The 20,304-nt window shown below is 43.1% G+C and overlaps 14 non-coding genes across 14 annotated transcripts; all 14 read left to right on the top strand.

Moving 5' to 3' along the window:
• The first annotated feature begins 1,503 nt into the window (after positions 1–1,503).
• TRNAL-AAG (transfer RNA leucine (anticodon AAG)) lies at positions 1,504–1,585 on the top strand. Its single transcript has one exon. It is a non-coding gene; the product is annotated as a tRNA-Leu (tRNA).
• Positions 1,586–2,467: 882 nt separating this feature from the next.
• TRNAL-UAG (transfer RNA leucine (anticodon UAG)) lies at positions 2,468–2,549 on the top strand. The gene has a single exon. It is a non-coding gene; the product is annotated as a tRNA-Leu (tRNA).
• A 573-nt stretch (positions 2,550–3,122) lies between these two features.
• TRNAL-AAG (transfer RNA leucine (anticodon AAG)) lies at positions 3,123–3,204 on the top strand. Its single transcript has one exon. It is a non-coding gene; the product is annotated as a tRNA-Leu (tRNA).
• Positions 3,205–4,086: 882 nt separating this feature from the next.
• TRNAL-UAG (transfer RNA leucine (anticodon UAG)) lies at positions 4,087–4,168 on the top strand. The gene has a single exon. It is a non-coding gene; the product is annotated as a tRNA-Leu (tRNA).
• Positions 4,169–5,687: 1,519 nt separating this feature from the next.
• TRNAL-UAG (transfer RNA leucine (anticodon UAG)) lies at positions 5,688–5,769 on the top strand. The gene has a single exon. It is a non-coding gene; the product is annotated as a tRNA-Leu (tRNA).
• Positions 5,770–12,539: 6,770 nt separating this feature from the next.
• Positions 12,540–12,621, top strand: TRNAL-AAG (transfer RNA leucine (anticodon AAG)). The gene has a single exon. It is a non-coding gene; the product is annotated as a tRNA-Leu (tRNA).
• An 883-nt stretch (positions 12,622–13,504) lies between these two features.
• Positions 13,505–13,586, top strand: TRNAL-UAG (transfer RNA leucine (anticodon UAG)). The gene has a single exon. It is a non-coding gene; the product is annotated as a tRNA-Leu (tRNA).
• A 574-nt stretch (positions 13,587–14,160) lies between these two features.
• TRNAL-AAG (transfer RNA leucine (anticodon AAG)) lies at positions 14,161–14,242 on the top strand. Its single transcript has one exon. It is a non-coding gene; the product is annotated as a tRNA-Leu (tRNA).
• An 882-nt stretch (positions 14,243–15,124) lies between these two features.
• TRNAL-UAG (transfer RNA leucine (anticodon UAG)) lies at positions 15,125–15,206 on the top strand. The gene has a single exon. It is a non-coding gene; the product is annotated as a tRNA-Leu (tRNA).
• A 1,538-nt stretch (positions 15,207–16,744) lies between these two features.
• TRNAL-UAG (transfer RNA leucine (anticodon UAG)) lies at positions 16,745–16,826 on the top strand. Its single transcript has one exon. It is a non-coding gene; the product is annotated as a tRNA-Leu (tRNA).
• Positions 16,827–17,400: 574 nt separating this feature from the next.
• On the top strand, positions 17,401–17,482 carry TRNAL-AAG (transfer RNA leucine (anticodon AAG)). The gene has a single exon. It is a non-coding gene; the product is annotated as a tRNA-Leu (tRNA).
• An 882-nt stretch (positions 17,483–18,364) lies between these two features.
• On the top strand, positions 18,365–18,446 carry TRNAL-UAG (transfer RNA leucine (anticodon UAG)). The gene has a single exon. It is a non-coding gene; the product is annotated as a tRNA-Leu (tRNA).
• A 573-nt stretch (positions 18,447–19,019) lies between these two features.
• TRNAL-AAG (transfer RNA leucine (anticodon AAG)) lies at positions 19,020–19,101 on the top strand. The gene has a single exon. It is a non-coding gene; the product is annotated as a tRNA-Leu (tRNA).
• An 893-nt stretch (positions 19,102–19,994) lies between these two features.
• TRNAL-UAG (transfer RNA leucine (anticodon UAG)) lies at positions 19,995–20,076 on the top strand. The gene has a single exon. It is a non-coding gene; the product is annotated as a tRNA-Leu (tRNA).
• Positions 20,077–20,304: the final 228 nt, after the last annotated feature.

Raw genomic sequence — 20,304 nt, 5'->3', positions numbered from 1 at the left:
GCTTCTCTGATCTTGCTCCTGCAATTTACTGCAGTTCCTTTCCCAACTCACTGGAATCTCAAAAAAAAACACTTACCTCTCTGCTTTAGCAGCATTAGAAAAGCTGCAATCATTGCATGTTTTGTTTGATACATGATACATACATATAATGTGCATGTTGTGCACATATTACATACATGCTACACACACTACACACATATGACATACATGTTACACACATGTGACACACATGCTACTTATATATTACACACATAGTTCACACATATTACACAAATGTTACATACATATGATATACATGTTGCATGCATGTTACATACATGTCACACTCATGTTACACACCATTTAGACACAATTTTACACACATGTCACATGCATGTTACACATATTACACACATATAACATACATGTCATACACATCACATACATGCTACACACATATGACATGCATGTCACACACATGTTACATTAATATGACACACATATGACATGTATGTTGCACATATCTTACATACATGTTACACACATATGGCATGCATATGACATGCATGGTACACACATGTTACATACATGTCACACATATGACACACAATACACATATGGCATACATATCACACATATTATATACGTGTTACACACATATTACACAGATTATACATACATATGATATACATGTTGAATACATGTTACATACATGTCATACACTTATGAAATACATGTTACACACGTTACATACATATGACACACGTTACATACATGTTACGTACATGTCACATACAAACAATGAATGCAGAGCATGGAATGTAGACTGTCGTGCCTCTTTTTAGTCCTTAGCAAGAGCACTTTCACAGGTTGCATGGCCAAGCGGTCTAAGGCGCTGGATTTAGGCTCCAGTCTCTTTGGAGGCGTGGGTTCAAATCCCACTGCTGCCAAGCTATTTTAACAAATGCCTATCCTTGATTGCTCAAGCGTCTCTGAAGTTTCTGCTGCACTTTGCTGGCATTCGTTGCTCAACACACTGGAATCTCAGAACAGCAGCATTAGGAAATTGCATGCTTTGGTTGAGAAGTCTTCCAAAAGGGCACACTTCTGATGAGATGACTAGTGAAATCTTGTCAACGTTACAAAACAAGTCCAACTGAACGTGATTACCTCTCCTGTAAGCTAGATTCCACATTAACACTTTAAGTGTGGACACCAAAAAACAAGCAGTACTAATGAAAAGCTGGCACACTTTTCAGCAGAGTGCCAAGTGAACTTGCCACAGAATGCTGCACCCAAAGTCCACTCTCAAGTGTAAAGTGACCACCACCTGCTGCCTCAGAAAGAGGACTGAAACACATAAGGTGGCATCTTGGCCATCTCCGTGCAACTTCAACTACCTTTTATAATGGATAAAGTGGTGAATACTTGTAGTTTAGAGTTCTGAGGCCTCCAGCTCAAGCAATGAATGCAGAGCATGGAATGTCCCACCCGATTTTAGTCGATAACGTGTTCATTTTTATGGGTAGCATGGCCGAGCGGTCTAAGGCGCTGGATTAAGGCTCCAGTCTCTTTGGGGGCGTGGGTTCGAATCCCACTGCTGCCAAACTCCTTTTAACAAAATCCCTACCCTCTAGGGCTCAAGCTTCTCTGATCTTGCTCCTGCAATTTACTGCAGTTCCTTTCCCAACTCACTGGAATCTCAAAAAACACTTACCTCTCTGCTTTAGCAGCATTAGAAAAGCTGCAATCATTGCATGTTTTGTTTGATACATGATACATACATATAATATGCATGTTGTGCACATATTACATACATGCTACACACACTACACACATATGACATACATGTTACACACATGTGACACACGTGCTACTTACATATTACACACATAGTTCACACATATTATACAAATGTTACATACATATGATATACATGTTGCATGCATGTTACATACATGTCACACTCATGTTGCACACCATTTAGACACAATTTTACACACATGTCACATGCATGTTACACATATTACACACATATAACATACATGTCATACACATCACATACATGCTACACACATATGCCATGCATGTCACACACATGTTACATTAATATGACACACATATGACATGCACGTTGCACATATCTTACATACATGTTACACACATATGGCATGCATATGACATGCATGGTACACACATGTTACATACATGTTACACATATGACACACAATACACATATGGCATACATATCACACATATTACATACGTGTTACACACATATTACACAGATTATACATACAAATGACATGCATGTTGAATACATGTTACATACATGTCATACACTTATGAAATACATGTTACACACGTTACATACATATGACACACATGACATACATGTTACATACATGTCACATACAAACAATGAATGCAGAGCATGGAATGTAGACTGTCATGCCTCTTTTTAGTCCTTAGCAAGAGCACTTGCACAGGTAGCATGGCCGAGCGGTCTAAGGCGCTGGATTTAGGCTCCAGTCTCTTTGGAGGTGTGGGTTCAAATCCCACTGCTGTCAAGCTCTTTTAACAAATGCCTATCCTTGATTGCTCAAGCGTCTCTGAAGTTTCTGCTGCACTTTGCTGGCATTCCTTGCTCAACACACTGGAATCTCAGAACAGCAGCATTAGGAAATTGCATGCTTTGGTTGAGAAGTCTTCCAAAAGGGCACACTTCTGATGAGATGACTAGTGAAATCTTGTCAACGTTACAAAACAAGTCCAACTGAACGTGATTACCTCTCCTGTAAGCTAGATTCCACATTAACACTTTAAGTGTGGACACCAAAAACAAGCAGTACTAATGAAAAGCTGGCACACTTTTCAGCAGAGTGCCAAGTGAACTTGCCACAGAATGCTGCACCCAAAGTCCACTCTCAAGTGTAAAGTGACCACCACCTGCTGCCTCAGAAAGAGTACTGAAACACATAAGGTGGCATCTTGGCCATCTCCGTGAAACTTCAACTACCTTTTATAATGGATAAAGTGGTGAATACTTGTAGTTTAGAGTTCTGAGGCCTCCAGCTCAAGCAATGAATGCAGAGCATGGAATGTCCCACCCCATTTTAGTCGATAACGTGCTCATTTTTATGGGTAGCATGGCCGAGCGGTCTAAGGCGCTGGATTAAGGCTCCAGTCTCTTTGGGGGCGTGGGTTCGAATCCCACTGCTGCCAAACTCCTTTTAACAAAATCCCTACCCTCTAGGGCTCAAGCTTCTCTGATCTTGCTCCTGCAATTTACTGCAGTTCCTTTCCCAACTCACTGGAATCTCAAAAAACACTTACCTCTCTGCTTTAGCAGCATTAGAAAAGCTGCAATCATTGCATGTTTTGTTTGATACATGATACATACATATAATATGCATGTTGTGCACATATTACATACATGCTACACACACTACACACATATGACATACATGTTACACACATGTGACACACGTGCTACTTACATATTACACACATAGTTCACACATATTACACAAATGTTACATACATATGATATACATGTTGCATGCATGTTACATACATGTCACACTCATGTTACATACCATTTAGACACAATTTTACACACATGTCACATGCATGTTACACATATTACACACATATAACATACATGTCATACACATCACATACATGCTACACACATATGACATGCATGTCACACACATGTTACATTAATATGACACACATATGACATGCATGTTGCACATATCTTACATACATGTTACACACATATGGCATGCATATGACATGCATGGTACACACATGTTACATACATGTTACACATATGACACACAATACACATATGGCATACATATCACACATATTACATACGTGTTACACACATATTACACAGATTATACATACAAATGACATACATGTTGAATACATGTTACATACATGTCATACACTTATGAAATACATGTTACACACGTTACATACATATGACACACATGACATACATGTTACATACATGTCACATACAAACAATGAATGCAGAGCATGGAATGTAGACTGTCATGCCTCTTTTTAGTCCTTAGCAAGAGCACTTTCACAGGTAGCATGGCCGAGCGGTCTAAGGCGCTGGATTTAGGCTCCAGTCTCTTTGGAGGCGTGGGTTCAAATCCCACTGCTGCCAAGCAGAGCATTGCTCAAGCGTCTCTGAAGTTTCTGCTGCACTTTGCTGGCATTCCTTGCTCAACACACTGGAATCTCAGAACAGCAGCATTAGGAAATTGCATGCTTTGGTTGAGAAGTCTTCCAAAAGGGCACACTTCTGATGAGATGACTAGTGAAATCTTGTCAACGTTACAAAACAAGTCCAACTGAACGTGATTACCTCTCCTGTAAGCTAGATTCCACATTAACACTTTAAGTGTGGACACCAAAAAACAAGCAGTACTAATGAAAAGCTGGCACACTTTTCAGCAGAGTGCCAAGTGAACTTGCCACAGAATGCTGCACCCAAAGTCCACTCTCAAGTGTAAAGTGACCACCACCTGCTGCCTCAGAAAGAAGACTGAAACACATAAGGTGGCATCTTGGCCATCTCCGTGAAACTTCAACTACCTTTTATAATGGATAAAGTGGTGAATACTTGTAGTTTAGAGTTCTGAGGCCTCCAGCTCAAGCAATGAATGCAGAGCATGGAATGTCCCACCCCATTTTAGTCGATAACGTGTTCATTTTTATGGGTAGCATGGCCGAGCGCTCTAAGGCGCTGGATTAAGGCTCCAGTCTCTTTGGGGGCGTGGGTTCGAATCCCACTGCTGCCAAACTCCTTTTAACAAAATCCCTACCCTCTAGGGCTCAAGCTTCTCTGATCTTGCTCCTGCAATTTACTGCAGTTCCTTTCCCAACTCACTGGAATCTCAAAAAACACTTACCTCTCTGCTTTAGCAGCATTAGAAAAGCTGCAATCATTGCATGTTTTGTTTGATACATGATACATACATATAATATGCATGTTGTGCACATATTACATACATGCTACACACACTACACACATATGACATACATGTTACACACATGTGACACACGTGCTACTTACATATTACACACATAGTTCACACATATTACACAAATGTTACATACATATGATATACATGTTGCATGCATGTTACATACATGTCACACTCATGTTACATACCATTTAGACACAATTTTACACACATGTCACATGCATGTTACGCATATTACACACATATAACATACATGTCATACACATCACATACATGCTACACACATATGCCATACATGTCACACACATGTTACATTAATATGACACACATATGACATGCATGTTGCACATATCTTACATACATGTTACACACATATGGCATGCATATGACATGCATGGTACACACATGTTACATACATGTTACACATATGACACACAATACACATATGACATACATATCACACATATTACATACGTGTTACACACATATTACACAGAATATACATACATATGACATACATGTTGAATGCATGTTACATACATGTCATACACTTATGAAATACATGTTACACACGTTACATACATATGACACACATGACATACATGTTACGTACATGTCACATACAAACAATGCATGCAGAGCATAGAATGTAGACTGTCATGCCTCTTTTTAGTCCTTAGCAAGAGCACTTTCACAGGTAGCATGGCCGAGCGGTCTAAGGTGCTGGATTTAGGCTCCAGTCTCTTTGGAGGTGTGGGTTCAAATCCCACTGCTGCCAAGCTCTTGTAACAAATGCCTATCCTTGATTGCTCAAGCATCTCTGAAGTTTCTGCTGCACTTTGCTGGCATTCCTTGCTCAACACACTGGAATCTCAGAACAGCAGCATTAGGAAATTGCATGCTTTGGTTGAGAACTCTTCCAAAAGGGCACACTTTTGATGAGATGACTAGTGAAATCTTGTCAACGTTACAGTGTTTACAATAAAGTTTTTATTAATCAAATTCAGAAGACACAAATATGACATCAGAGTGCACGTCAATAAGCAGCCAATACAGGGCACAGGGTGACCAGTAACAGTATGCAGAGACAAGACAAATTAAGCATAACATAACGCCAAGTAACGCCAATCTTGTATAGGCTGTCTGAGCATATTCGTTTCACTGTTATTTCGTTGTAGATCAAATTACGATGTTTTAGTGTCTTTTAATCAAAAAGAAATAATTGCGAAACAATTAAGGGGATAGATGGGGGAAGGGAAATTAGGGGTAAGGGAAGCAAAGTGAAAGACAAAGGAAGAAAAAAGGAAGAGAAACAGCAAGGTTAGGAGAGCGGAAAGAGGTAAAGTGCAGCAAACAGAGCTTACGGACTGGGCCACCCCACAGCCCTTCAAATCTACTCTCAGTCACACCAGCCAGGGGTGAGAATCCATACCTTGGGGCGCGATTCAATCTTGATCACCGCGCACTCACCCTGTACTCAAATCCCGAAAGGCATCAGAATACTTAAACTGGACCCAAGGGGACCAAGTCTTGTGAAATTTTTCCGCCGTGTCTTTGGCTGTAGCTAGCATCTCCTCCAGAGAGAAAATATGGTTAACTGAATGTACCCACTCTCTGACTGAGGGTACCGTAGTTAATTTCCAGTATTTAGGAATCAGGGATTTAGCTGCTATCAGCAGGTACTTAGATAAAGATCTGTTGTATCTGCCCAGCGACCAGTCCGATATTTGCAAGAGACAACACTCCGGTGAAAGAGTTAATGTGGTATTAGTAATATTGCGAATTAAATTACAGATCATGCTCCAGAAACTAGCTATCCGGGGGCAACTCCACCAAACATGCAGCATGTCTCCCACCGCCTCCCCACAGCGCCAGCAGAGGTCAGAGGATGCTGGATACCAACGCTTAACTTTAGACGGGGTGGCGTACCATTGTGAAAGTAATTTGTAAGCATTTTCTTGTAGCCTGGTGCTTATAGTGCCTTTGTGTGCCAGGATGCATGCATTGCGCCACTGTGTGTCCGTGAAATGAGTCCCGAGGGCCCTCTCCCACGCACCTTTAAATCTATCCGGCTCCCCGTGGACCAGCTGCTGGAGACATGCGTACATAAAGGAGGTTGACTTCTCCAAGGGGGTGCCCTGGAGGCAGATCTTCTCAAAAGGTGTCGGGTCCCTGAGCACAGCTGCCTTCCTTTCAGGCGCTAGAAGATAATGGCTCACCTGTCTATATTTCCAAAATGACAATGTTGTCAGAGGGAGGCTACCCGTAAGGTCTTCAAAGGGAAGAATCTTTCCCCGCCGTACCAGGTGTGAAGCTAGCAACGGGGAGTCAGCAGTGTGAGAGAAATCAGTCGTGGACATGCCCGGGTAAAAGTCCGGATTCCCCCGGAGAGGTGTCGGAGGACCCGGGGAGGAGGCAAAATCATGGTAAGAGGTCAGCTTGTGAAAAATCCGCAATGTAGCTCCTATGAGGGGGTGTTGTGACAGTTCCCTAGGGCAACTGGCCTTCGGGATCCAAGGGGAGAAGCGCAAAGGAGATCTAGACACCCCCTCTTCTATTGAAATCCAGTCTTTACTGTCGGCGTGGCAATTCCAGTCGACTATTCTGGCTAGGTGAGTGGCATAATAATACAGTTTGAAATTCGGGAACCCCATCCCGCCCGCTGCCTTCGGTTTCGTCAACAGATGTAGACTAATTCGCGGTCTTTTTTGGGCCCACAGGAATTTCCAAAGTAAGGATTGTAGCTGTTTAAAAAAGGTGACTGGGAGGTCGATGGGCAGAGTGTGAAATAGGTAAAGAAGTCGTGGGAGTGTAATCATTTTGATGAGTGCGGCCCTTCCAAACCATGAAAAGAGGCCCCGCGACCACCTAGTCAGGTCTAGTTCGATCTGCCTCAACATGGGCTTAAAGTTAAAAGAGAAAATCTTGCTCAACTGCGGGGTAAGCTTGATGCCCAAATATGTCAAGGCGTCCGTCACCCATTTAAATGAGGTATTCGATTGTGCCTGCGCCAACACTTCCGGGGGGAGCGTCAGATTCATGGCTTCCGACTTATTATAATTAATCTTGAGGTTTGAAATGTAGCCGTATACTAGGAAGGCCTGCAACAGGTTTGGGATCGAAGTGTGTGGGTGGGTCAGAAAAAACAGCAAATCATCCGCATAAGCAGCGATTTTACAAATCCTCTGCCCTACAGGGAAACCTGAAATAGAGGGTGTGTTGTTAATCGTGCGAATGAATGGCTCTAGGGTGAGGATAAACAAAAGCGGGGAGAGGGGGCACCCCTGCCTCGTCCCGTTCCGAATCCGCACCGGAGCAGACAGGGTCCCATTAATCTTCAATTGGGCAGTTGGATTTTGGTAGAGGGAAGAAATCCAGGAAAGCATGCTGGGGCGTAGCCCAACGTGAGTGCATGTGGCAAGTAAAAAGTCCCAAGCCACTCTATCGAAGGCCTTCTCCGCGTCCGTGGACAGGAGAAGGCCCCCAAACCGAGCACTCTGACAAAGGTGGACTAGATTCAAAGCCTTCGTTACGTTATCCCTGGATTCCCTCCCCGGCATGAACCCTGCCTGCTCCGGGCCGATCAGTTGGGGCAGAAAATATCTCAGTCGGTTTGCGATGATTTTAGAAAGAATTTTTAAATCCAAATTAAGTAGGGAGATGGGACGATAGCTGGCGCACAACGTGGGGTCCTTCCCCGGCTTGGGAAGCACCGTAATATAGGCTCCCAAAAAGGTCCCCGGAAGTTGATGGGGCTCTCTTAAGGAGTTGAGGGTTCTCAAGAGAGGCTGTTCCAACATCTCCGAAAAAGCCTTATAGTAGTGCGCCGTCAGCCCATCAGGGCCAGGGCTCTTACCCGGTTTAAGGCTTTTTATCGCCCCCAGTAGTTCCTCCGAGGTAACCGGACCCTCCAGGGAATCAGCGTCACCAGGAGAGAGTGTAGGCATGCCACTCCGGGTCAGATAATCCCGAATGATATGACCCCTCTCCCCAAGCAGCTCCCCAGGTTTATGCTGGGGTGGGATATTATAGAGGTCACTATAAAACCGGTGGAAACTGTCAGCAATCTGATCTACACGATTCGTCAACGAACCGTCTGCCTTTTTAATTGCCAGAATGTTATTGGCGAGGGCAGCCTCCTTAACTGCCCTGGCCAATAGCCTCCCGTCCTTGTCGCCATGCTCGTAGTATATTTTTTGTTTTAGAAAAAGGGTACGCTTACTCTTAGTCTCTAGAATATCTTTCAACTCCGACCTCGCCTCAAGCAGTTCCTGTGCCACTGAAGTAGCCCGGGACTGCTTATGTTGGGACTCAAGCCGAGCAATTCTTGCGGATAAAATAGCCACCTGAGCTTCCACTTTCCGTTTGCGAGCTGCCCCCGCTTTGATAAACTCCCCCCTCATAACACATTTATGTGCTTCCCATATAGTCAGGGGTGAAAGCTCATCTGAGGCATTTTCTCGGAAATAGTTACGAAGGGCTTCCGTCAGAGTCGGGAGTAGCTCAATGTCAGTCAGCAATGAGGGGTTCAGTCTCCAGGTGCAAGGTCTAGGCCTCAAGTCAGAATGCGTCAGGGAGACGGAAACCGGGGCATGGTCCGAGATGGTCTGGAGCCCGATGTTAGAACTCTGGGCAGTCAACAGGTCTCGCTGCGAGATGAAGATGTAGTCAATACGAGCATATTTATCGTGAGGTGCCGAATAGCAAGTAAAGTCTCTACCAGTAGGGTTGAGTGTGCGCCAAGTGTCAATTAAAGTCAAAGAATGTAATACCCGTTTCACCTGTTTCAAAGTACGGTAGGTTAAGCTTGACTTTCCCGTGGAAGTGTCCTGAATCGGGTTAAGTGGTACATTGAAGTCACCCCCCAATAAAATGCACCCCGTAGCAAAGCTCTTTAATTCACCTACCACTCGCCTGCAAAAGGATGCATGTGCACTATTGGGGAAATAAACGTTAGCTAGTGTTAAGGGCGTAGAACCCCACATGCCCTTTAGAAACAGATATCTGCCACCGGGATCCGACAACTGCTGAGTGACCTCAAAACCGGCCGATTTGTGAAGGAGAATCGAGACTCCTTTCGTTTTCGCTTGCGAATTAGTAGCATGAAACACCCGTGGGAAATTTTTGTTAAATAACCTAGGAATTTGATCGGATCTGAAGTGTGTCTCCTGCAAATATACAAACATGGGTTTTACCTTATTCAACTCCCGGAGGATTGAGATGCGCTTTTCAGGTGTGTTCAGACCACGAACATTATGTGATATCAAAGTCGGGCTGGGGCCCAGCGACGAGTACGCCATAACCAAGAATTCAAAGCCGTCCGAGGGCGGCCCACTCTGTGGAGAAAAACAAAAAGGAGAGACAGTAAAAGATGACAGTAAAGAGAAAGAGGAGAAGAAGATGGGTAGAAGTAAGAAGAAGAGAACGGAACAAGAACAAAAGGGAGGGTAGGATAAGGTAGGGGAACGTCCTGTACACAGGGCGTATCAATCAGAGTGAGATCTTGCCTGCAGAGCTCTGAGCTGCAAGCCGAGACAAAAAAAAAAAAGGGAGCAGGGAGCGGTACATGCAACAAAAACCCCAACTATACCGCTATGCCCTATTTGTGGGGTACGTGGGAGGAACACCACAGAAGGAGTAAGTGCTCGCAGTGATATCAAAAAAGAGGAAAAATGGGAAACAAAAATACAAAAACACAGAGTCACCATAAGGGGGACTCACAAGCCCTAAATGGAAGCAAAACAAGGCAAAAGAACATTTCCTGGCCGGAAAATAACAGCCACTAAGTGGCGGGACATGCAGTTTAGTACTACTAGCTCAAAAAGAAAAAAGGAAAAAACAAACACATCATGTCCCTGAAAAACCTTTGAGCAATTGCCAGTTCAAACAGTCAAAGAAAAAGAAAAGTCAGGCAAGATGAATAGCATTCCCCCAGTCCTTCAAGCAGGGTCCCGGCTCCTTGACTGCCGCGCAGGGAACTGAAGGCGTCCCCCCGTTCCAGCACCCATCCTGCCACCTCTGCTCTTTTTCATGGGGGGTTTGGCCGGGGATGAGTGGGGAGAGCTGTCCGGGCTAGCGTCTTGAGGAGGATTCCGGAACTCAGCATACCACTCCGGGAGATGAACACAGGGGATATTCAGTGCTGCGCAGAAATCTGGGAGCTCTTCCGGGAGCCTGAGTAATAGTTGTCTTCCATTAAAGGTGACCTGTAGGGCGAACGGAAAACGCCACTTGTACACAATGCCTCTCTCTCGCAGTACTTCCAAGAGGGGACGTAAGGCCCTCCTATTTTGCAAGGTGATGGGTGACAAGTCCTGGAAAAGTGCCAAATCACAATCGTTGAATTGAATACGGTCATTTTTCCTTGCTTGGCTGAGAATCTCCTCCTTCAAAGGAAAGTTCTGGAGGCAACAGATGATGTCTCTTGGTGGGGCCGTGTCCGATGGTCTTGCGCGAAGGGCCCTGTGCGCACGAACGAATTCAATAGGGGTATCAGCCGGGTTCTCCAGCAGGTTGTTGAAAATGGAGCGTAGGGCCGAGGATATCTGGTCAGGGGCCACCGCCTCCGGAACCCCCCTCACTCGAATGTTACATCGCCGACCCCTGTTATCAAGGTCCTCTAGGTGCCTGTTAATGGAGATAAGGTGCGCAGTATGTGAGGCCGTTGTAGCTTCCAGTCTGTGTACCGCCTTATCTCTCCTATCCTCCGCTCTCTCCATGGTGGCCATTTTTTCATTCAATGAAAGGAGGTCAGCCTTAAGGTCAGTAATGGCAGAGAACAGGGTATTCTTAATGTCCGATGCTATAGCAGTCATGTCTCCCAGCGTGAGAGGATGGGCAGGGTTGCTGTTCCCACTAACCAGGTCGTCTACGGTACCTTGTGATCCATAGCTCATCTCCTCCTCGTCGCCTCGTGGCAGCGCCATCTTGCGCGGAGTGGAGCGGTCAGCGCGGGCCTGCATGAGGAATAAATCCTGTATATTGCGGCTTTGGGACGAGGCGGATTGTCTCCGCGATCTAGTCCCCGGGTTGTGCCGAGCTTGCTTGCTCATTTTCAGCGTCCGGTTCGGCCAGGAAACACGCTAACGGGCTGTAAGTCTCCAGGAGCTCCTCACTGAGCAGCCATTCCTTCCGCGCGCCAAGCCACGCCCCCCTTGTCAACGTTACAAAACAAGTCCAACTGAACGTGATTACCTCTCCTGTAAGCTAGATTCCACATTAACACTTTAAGTGTGGACACCAAAAAACAAGCAGTACTAATGAAAAGCTGGCACACTTTTCAGCAGAGTGCCAAGTGAACTTGCCACAGAATGCTGCACCCAAAGTCCACTCTCAAGTGTAAAGTGACCACCACCTGCTGCCTCAGAAAGAGGACTGAAACACATAAGGTGGCATCTTGGCCATCTCCGTGAAACTTCAACTACATTTTATAATGGATAAAGTGGTGAATACTTGTAGTTTAGAGTTCTGAGGCCTCCAGCTCAAGCAATGAATGCAGAGCATGGAATGTCCCACCCGATTTTAGTCGATAACGTGTTCATTTTAATGGGTAGCATGGCCGAGCGGTCTAAGGCGCTGGATTAAGGCTCCAGTCTCCTTGGGGGCGTGGGTTCGAATCCCACTGCTGCCAAACTCCTTTTAACAAAATCCCTACCCTCTAGGGCTCAAGCTTCTCTGATCTTGCTCCTGCAATTTACTGCAGTTCCTTTCCCAACTCAATGGAATCTCAAAAAAACACTTACCTCTCTGCTTTAGCAGCATTAGAAAAGCTGCAATCATTGCATGTTTTGTTTGATACATGATACATACATATAATATGCATGTTGTGCACATATTACATACATGCTACACACACTACACACATATGACATACATGTTACACACATGTGACACACGTGCTACTTACATATTACACACATAGTTCACACATATTACACAAATGTTACATACATATGATATACATGTTGCATGCATGTTACATACATGTCACACTCATGTTACACACCATTTAGACACAATTTTACACACATGTCACATGCATGTTACACATATTACACACATATAACATACATGTCATACACATCACATACATGCTACACACATATGCCATGCATGTCACACACATGTTACATTAATATGACACACATATGACATGCATGCTGCACATATCTTACATACATGTTACACACATATGGCATGCATATGACATGCATGGTACACACATGTTACATACATGTTACACATATGACACACAATACACATATGGCATACATATCACACATATTACATACGTGTTACACACATATTACACAGATTATACATACATATGACATACATGTTGAATGCATGTTACATACATGTCATACACTTATGAAATACATGTTACACACGTTACATACATATGGCACACATGACATAAATGTTACATACATGTCACATACACACAATGAATGCAGAGCATGGAATGTAGACTGTCATGCCTCTTTTTAGTCCTTAGCAAGAGCACTCTCACAAGTAGCATGGCCGAGCGGTCTAAGGCGCTGGATTTAGGCTCCAGTCTCTTTGGAGGCGTGGGTTCAAATCCCACTGCTGCCAAGTTTTTTTAACAAATGCCTATCCTTGATTGCTCAAGCGTCTCTGAAGTTTCTGCTGCACTTTGCTGGCATTCCTTGCTCAACACACTGGAATCTCAGAACAGCAGCATTAGGAAATTGCATGCTTTGGTTGAGAAGTCTTCCAAAAGGGCACACTTCTGATGAGATGACTAGTGAAATCTTGTCAACGTTACAAAACAAGTCCAACTGAACGTGATTACCTCTCCTGTAAGCTAGATTCCACATTAACACTTTAAGTGTGGACACCAAAAAACAAGCAGTACTAATGAAAAGCTGGCACACTTTTCAGCAGAGTGCCAAGTGAACTTGCCACAGAATGCTGCACCCAAAGTCCACTCTCAAGTGTAAAGTGACCACCACCTGCTGCCTCAGAAAGAGGACTGAAACACATAAGGTGGCATCTTGGCCATCTCCGTGAAACTTCAACTACCTTTTATAATGGATAAAGTGGTGAATACTTGTAGTTTAGAGTTCTGAGGCCTCCAGCTCAAGCAATGAATGCAGAGCATGGAATGTCCCACCCCATTTTAGTCGATAACATGTTCATTTTTATGGGTAGCATGGCCGAGCGGTCTAAGGCGCTGGATTAAGGCTCCAGTCTCTTTGGGGGCGTGGGTTCGAATCCCACTGCTGCCAAACTCCTTTTAACAAAATCCCTACCCTCTAGGGCTCAAGCTTCTCTGATCTTGCTCCTGCAATTTACTGCAGTTCCTTTCCCAACTCACTGGAATCTCAAAAAACACTTACATCTCTGCTTTAGCAGCATTAGAAAAGCTGCAATCATTGCATGTTTTGTTTGATACATGATACATACATATAATATGCATGTTGTGCACATATTACATACATGCTACACACACTACACACATATGACATACATGTTACACACATGTGACACACGTGCTACTTACATATTACACACATAGTTCACACATATTACACAAATGTTACATACATATGATATACATGTTGCATGCATGTTACATACATGTCACACTCATGTTACATACCATTTAGACACAATTTTACACACATGTCACATGCATGTTACGCATATTACACACATATAACATACATGTCATACACATCACATACATGCTACACACATATGCCATGCATGTCACACACATGTTACATTAATATGACACACATATGACATGCATTTTGCACATATCTTACATACATGTTACACACATATGGCATGCATATGACATGCATGGTACACACATGTTACATACATGTTACACATATGACACACAATACACATATGGCATACATATCACACATATTACATACGTGTTACACACATATTACACAGATTATACATACATATGACATACATGTTGAATGCATGTTACATACATGTCATACACTTATGAAATACATGTTACACACGTTACATACATATGACACACATGACATACATGTTACGTACATGTCACATACAAACAATGCATGCAGAGCATAGAATGTAGACTGTCATGCCTCTTTTTAGTCCTTAGCAAGAGCACTTTCACAGGTAGCATGGCCGAGCGGTCTAAGGCGCTGGATTTAGGCTCCAGTCTCTTTGGAGGCGTGGGTTCAAATCCCACTGCTGCCAAGCTCTTGTAACAAATGCCTATCCTTGATTGCTCAAGCGTCTCTGAAGTTTCTGCTGCACTTTGCTGGCATTCCTTGCTCAACACACTGGAATCTCAGAACAGCAGCATTAGGAAATTGCATGCTTTGGTTGAGAAGTCTTCCAAAAGGGCACACTTTTGATGAGATGACTAGTGAAATCTTGTCAACGTTACAAAACAAGTCCAACTGAACGTGATTACCTCTCCTGTAAGCTAGATTCCACATTAACACTTTAAGTGTGGACACCAAAAAACAAGCAGTACTAATGAAAAGCTGGCACACTTTTCAGCAGAGTGCCAAGTGAACTTGCCACAGAATGCTGCACCCAAAGTCCACTCTCAAGTGTAAAGTGACCACCACCTGCTGCCTCAGAAAGAGGACTGAAACACATAAGGTGGCATCTTGGCCATCTCCGTGAAACTTCAACTACCTTTTATAATGGATAAAGTGGTGAATACTTGTAGTTTAGAGTTCTGAGGCCTCCAGCTCAAGCAATGAATGCAGAGCATGGAATGTCCCACCCCATTTTAGTCGATAACGTGTTCATTTTTATGGGTAGCATGGCCGAGCGCTCTAAGGCGCTGGATTAAGGCTCCAGTCTCTTTGGGGGCGTGGGTTCGAATCCCACTGCTGCCAAACTCCTTTTAACAAAATCCCTACCCTCTAGGGCTCAAGCTTCTCTGATCTTGCTCCTGCAATTTACTGCAGTTCCTTTCCCAACTCACTGGAATCTCAAAAAACACTTACCTCTCTGCTTTAGCAGCATTAGAAAAGCTGCAATCATTGCATGTTTTGTTTGATACATGATACATACATATAATATGCATGTTGTGCACATATTACATACATGCTACACACACTACACACATATGACATACATGTTACACACATGTGACACACGTGCTACTTACATATTACACACATAGTTCACACATATTACACAAATGTTACATACATATGATATACATGTTGCATGCATGTTACATACATGTCACACTCATGTTACACACCATTTAGACACAATTTTACACACATGTCACATGCATGTTACACATATTACACACATATAACATACATGTCATACACATCACATACATGCTACACACATATGCCATGCATGTCACACACATGTTACATTAATATGACACACATATGACATGCATGTTGCACATATCTTACATACATGTTACACACATATGGCATGCATATGACATGCATGGTACACACATGTTACATACATGTTACACATATGACACACAATACACATATGGCATACATATCACACATATTACATACGTGTTACACACATATTACACAGAATATACATACATATGACATACATGTTGAATGCATGTTACATACATGTCATACACTTATGAAATACATGTTACACACGTTACATACATATGACACACATGACATACATGTTACGTACATGTCACATACACACAATGAATGCAGAGCATGGAATGTAGACTGTCATGCCTCTTTTTAGTCCTTAGCAAGCGCACTTTCACAGGTAGCATGGCCGAGCGGTCTAAGGCGCTGGATTTAGGCTCCAGTCTCTTTGGAGGCGTGGGTTCAAATCCCACTGCTGCCAAGCTCTTTTAACAAATGCCTATCCTTGATTGCTCAAGCGTCTCTCAAGTTTCTGCTGCACTTTGCTGGCATTCCTTGCTCAACACACTGGAATCTCAGAACAGCAGCATTAGGAAATTGCATGCTTTGGTTGAGAAGTCTTCCAAAAGGGCACACTTCTGATGAGATGACTAGTGAAATCTTGTCAACGTTACAAAACAAGTCCAACTGAACGTGATTACCTCTCCTGTAAGCTAGATTCCACATTAACACTTTAAGTGTGGACACCAAAAAACAAGCAGTACTAATGAAAAGCTGGCACACTTTTCAGCAGAGTGCCAAGTGAACTTGCCACAGAATGCTGCACCCAAAGTCCACTCTCAAGTGTAAAGTGACCACCACCTGCTGCCTCAGAAAGAGGACTGAAACACATAAGGTGGCATCTTGGCCATCTCCGTGAAACTTCAACTACCTTTTATAATGGATAAAGTGGTGAATACTTGTAGTTTAGAGTTCTGAGGCCTCCAGCTCAAGCAATGAATGCAGAGCATGGAATGTCCCACCCCATTTTAGTCGATAACGTGTTCATTTTTATGGGTAGCATGGCCGAGCGCTCTAAGGCGCTGGATTAAGGCTCCAGTCTCTTTGGGGGCGTGGGTTCGAATCCCACTGCTGCCAAACTCCTTTTAACAAAATCCCTACCCTCTAGGGCTCAAGCTTCTCTGATCTTGCTCCTGCAATTTACTGCAGTTCCTTTCCCAACTCACTGGAATCTCAAAAAACACTTACCTCTCTGCTTTAGCAGCATTAGAAAAGCTGCAATCATTGCATGTTTTGTTTGATACATGATACATACATATAATATGCATGTTGTGCACATATTACATACATGCTACACACACTACACACATATGACATACATGTTACACACATGTGACACACGTGCTACTTACATATTACACACATAGTTCACACATATTACACAAATGTTACATACATATGATATACATGTTGCATGCATGTTACATACATGTCACACTCATGTTACATACCATTTAGACACAATTTTACACACATGTCACATGCATGTTACGCATATTACACACATATAACATACATGTCATACACATCACATACATGCTACACACATATGCCATACATGTCACACACATGTTACATTAATATGACACACATATGACATGCATGTTGCACATATCTTACATACATGTTACACACATATGGCATGCATATGACATGCATGGTACACACATGTTACATACATGTTACACATATGACACACAATACACATATGGCATACATATCACACATATTACATACGTGTTACACACATATTACACAGAATATACATACATATGACATACATGTTGAATGCATGTTACATACATGTCATACACTTATGAAATACATGTTACACACGTTACATACATATGACACACATGACATACATGTTACGTACATGTCACATACAAACAATGCATGCAGAGCATAGAATGTAGACTGTCATGCCTCTTTTTAGTCCTTAGCAAGAGCACTTTCACAGGTAGCATGGCCGAGCGGTCTAAGGCGCTGGATTTAGGCTCCAGTCTCTTTGGAGGCGTGGGTTCAAATCCCACTGCTGCCAAGCTCTTTTAACAAATGCCTATCCTTGATTGCTCAAGCGTCTCTGAAGTTTCTGCTGCACTTTGCTGGCATTCCTTGCTCAACACACTGGAATCTCAGAACAGCAGCATTAGGAAATTGCATGCTTTGGTTGAGAAGTCTTCCAAAAGGGCACACTTCTGATGAGATGACTAGTGAAATCTTGTCAACGTTACAAAACAAGTCCAACTGAACGTGATTACCTCTCCTGTAAGCTAGATTCCACATTAACACTTTAAGTGTGGACACCAAAAAACAAGCAGTACTAATGAAAAGCTGGCACACTTTTCAGCAGAGTGCCAAGTGAACTTGCCACAGAATGCTGCACCCAAAGTCCACTCTCAAGTGTAAAGTGACCACCACCTGCTGCCTCAGAAAGAGGACTGAAACACATAAGGTGGCATCTTGGCCATCTCCGTGAAACTTCAACTACCTTTTATAATGGATAAAGTGGTGAATACTTGTAGTTTAGAGTTCTGAGGCCTCCAGCTCAGCAATGAATGCAGAGCATGGAATGTCCCACCCCATTTTAGTCGATAACGTGTTCATTCTTATGGGTAGCATGGCCGAGCGGTCTAAGGCGCTGGATTAAGGCTCCAGTCTCTTTGGGGGCGTGGGTTCGAATCCCACTGCTGACAAACTCCTTTTAACAAAATCCCTACCCTCTAGGGCTCAAGCTTCTCTGATCTTGCTCCTGCAATTTACTGCAGTTCCTTTCCCAACTCACTGGAATCTCAAAAAACACTTACCTCTCTGCTTTAGCAGCATTAGAAAAGCTGCAATCATTGCATGTTTTGTTTGATACATGATACATACATATAATATGCATGTTGTGCACATATTACATACATGCTACACACACTACACACATATGACATACATGTTACACACATGTGACACACGTGCTACTTACATATTACACACATAGTTCACACATATTACACAAATGTTACATACATATGATATACATGTTGCATGCATGTTACATACATGTCACACTCATGTTACACACCATTTAGACACAATTTTACACACATGTCACATGCATGTTACACATATTACACACATATAACATACATGTCATACACATCACATACATGCTACACACATATGCCATGCATGTCACACACATGTTACATTAATATGACACACATATGACATGCATGTTGCACATATCTTACATACATGTTACACACATATGGCATGCATATGACATGCATAGTACACACATGTTACATACATGTTACACATATGACACACAATACACATATGGCATACATATCACACATATTACATATGTGTTACAAACATATTACACAGATTATACATACAAATGACATACATGTTGAATACATGTTGAATACATGTTACATACATGTCATACACTTATGAAATACATGTTACACACGTTACATACATATGACACACATGACATACATGTTACGTACATGTCACATACAAACAATGAATGCAGAGCATGGAATGTAGACTGTCATGCCTCTTTTTAGTCCTTAGCAAGAGCACTTTCACAGGTAGCATGGCCAAGCGGTCTAAGGCGCTGGATTTAGGCTCCAGTCTCTTTGGAGGCGTGGGTTCAAATCCCACTGCTGCCAAGCTCTTTTAACAAATGCCTATCCTTGATTGCTCAAGCGTCTCTGAAGTTTCTGCTGCACTTTGCTGGCATTCCTTGCTCAAAACACTGGAATCTCAGAACAGCAGCATTAGGAAATTGCATGCTTTGGTTGAGAAGTCTTCCAAAAGGGCACACTTCTGATGAGATGACTAGTGAAATCTTGTCAACGTTACAAAACAAGTCCAACTGAACGTGATTACCTCTCCTG

Source organism: Lithobates pipiens, unplaced genomic scaffold, assembly GCF_037356315.1.
Source record: "Lithobates pipiens isolate NorthernLeopardFrog02 unplaced genomic scaffold, aLitPip1_a1.2 Scaffold_28, whole genome shotgun sequence".
Taxonomy (NCBI): Eukaryota; Metazoa; Chordata; class Amphibia; order Anura; family Ranidae; genus Lithobates; species Lithobates pipiens.
Note: the sequence above shows the minus strand (reverse complement) of the source record. Positions and strands in the feature narration are given on the sequence as shown.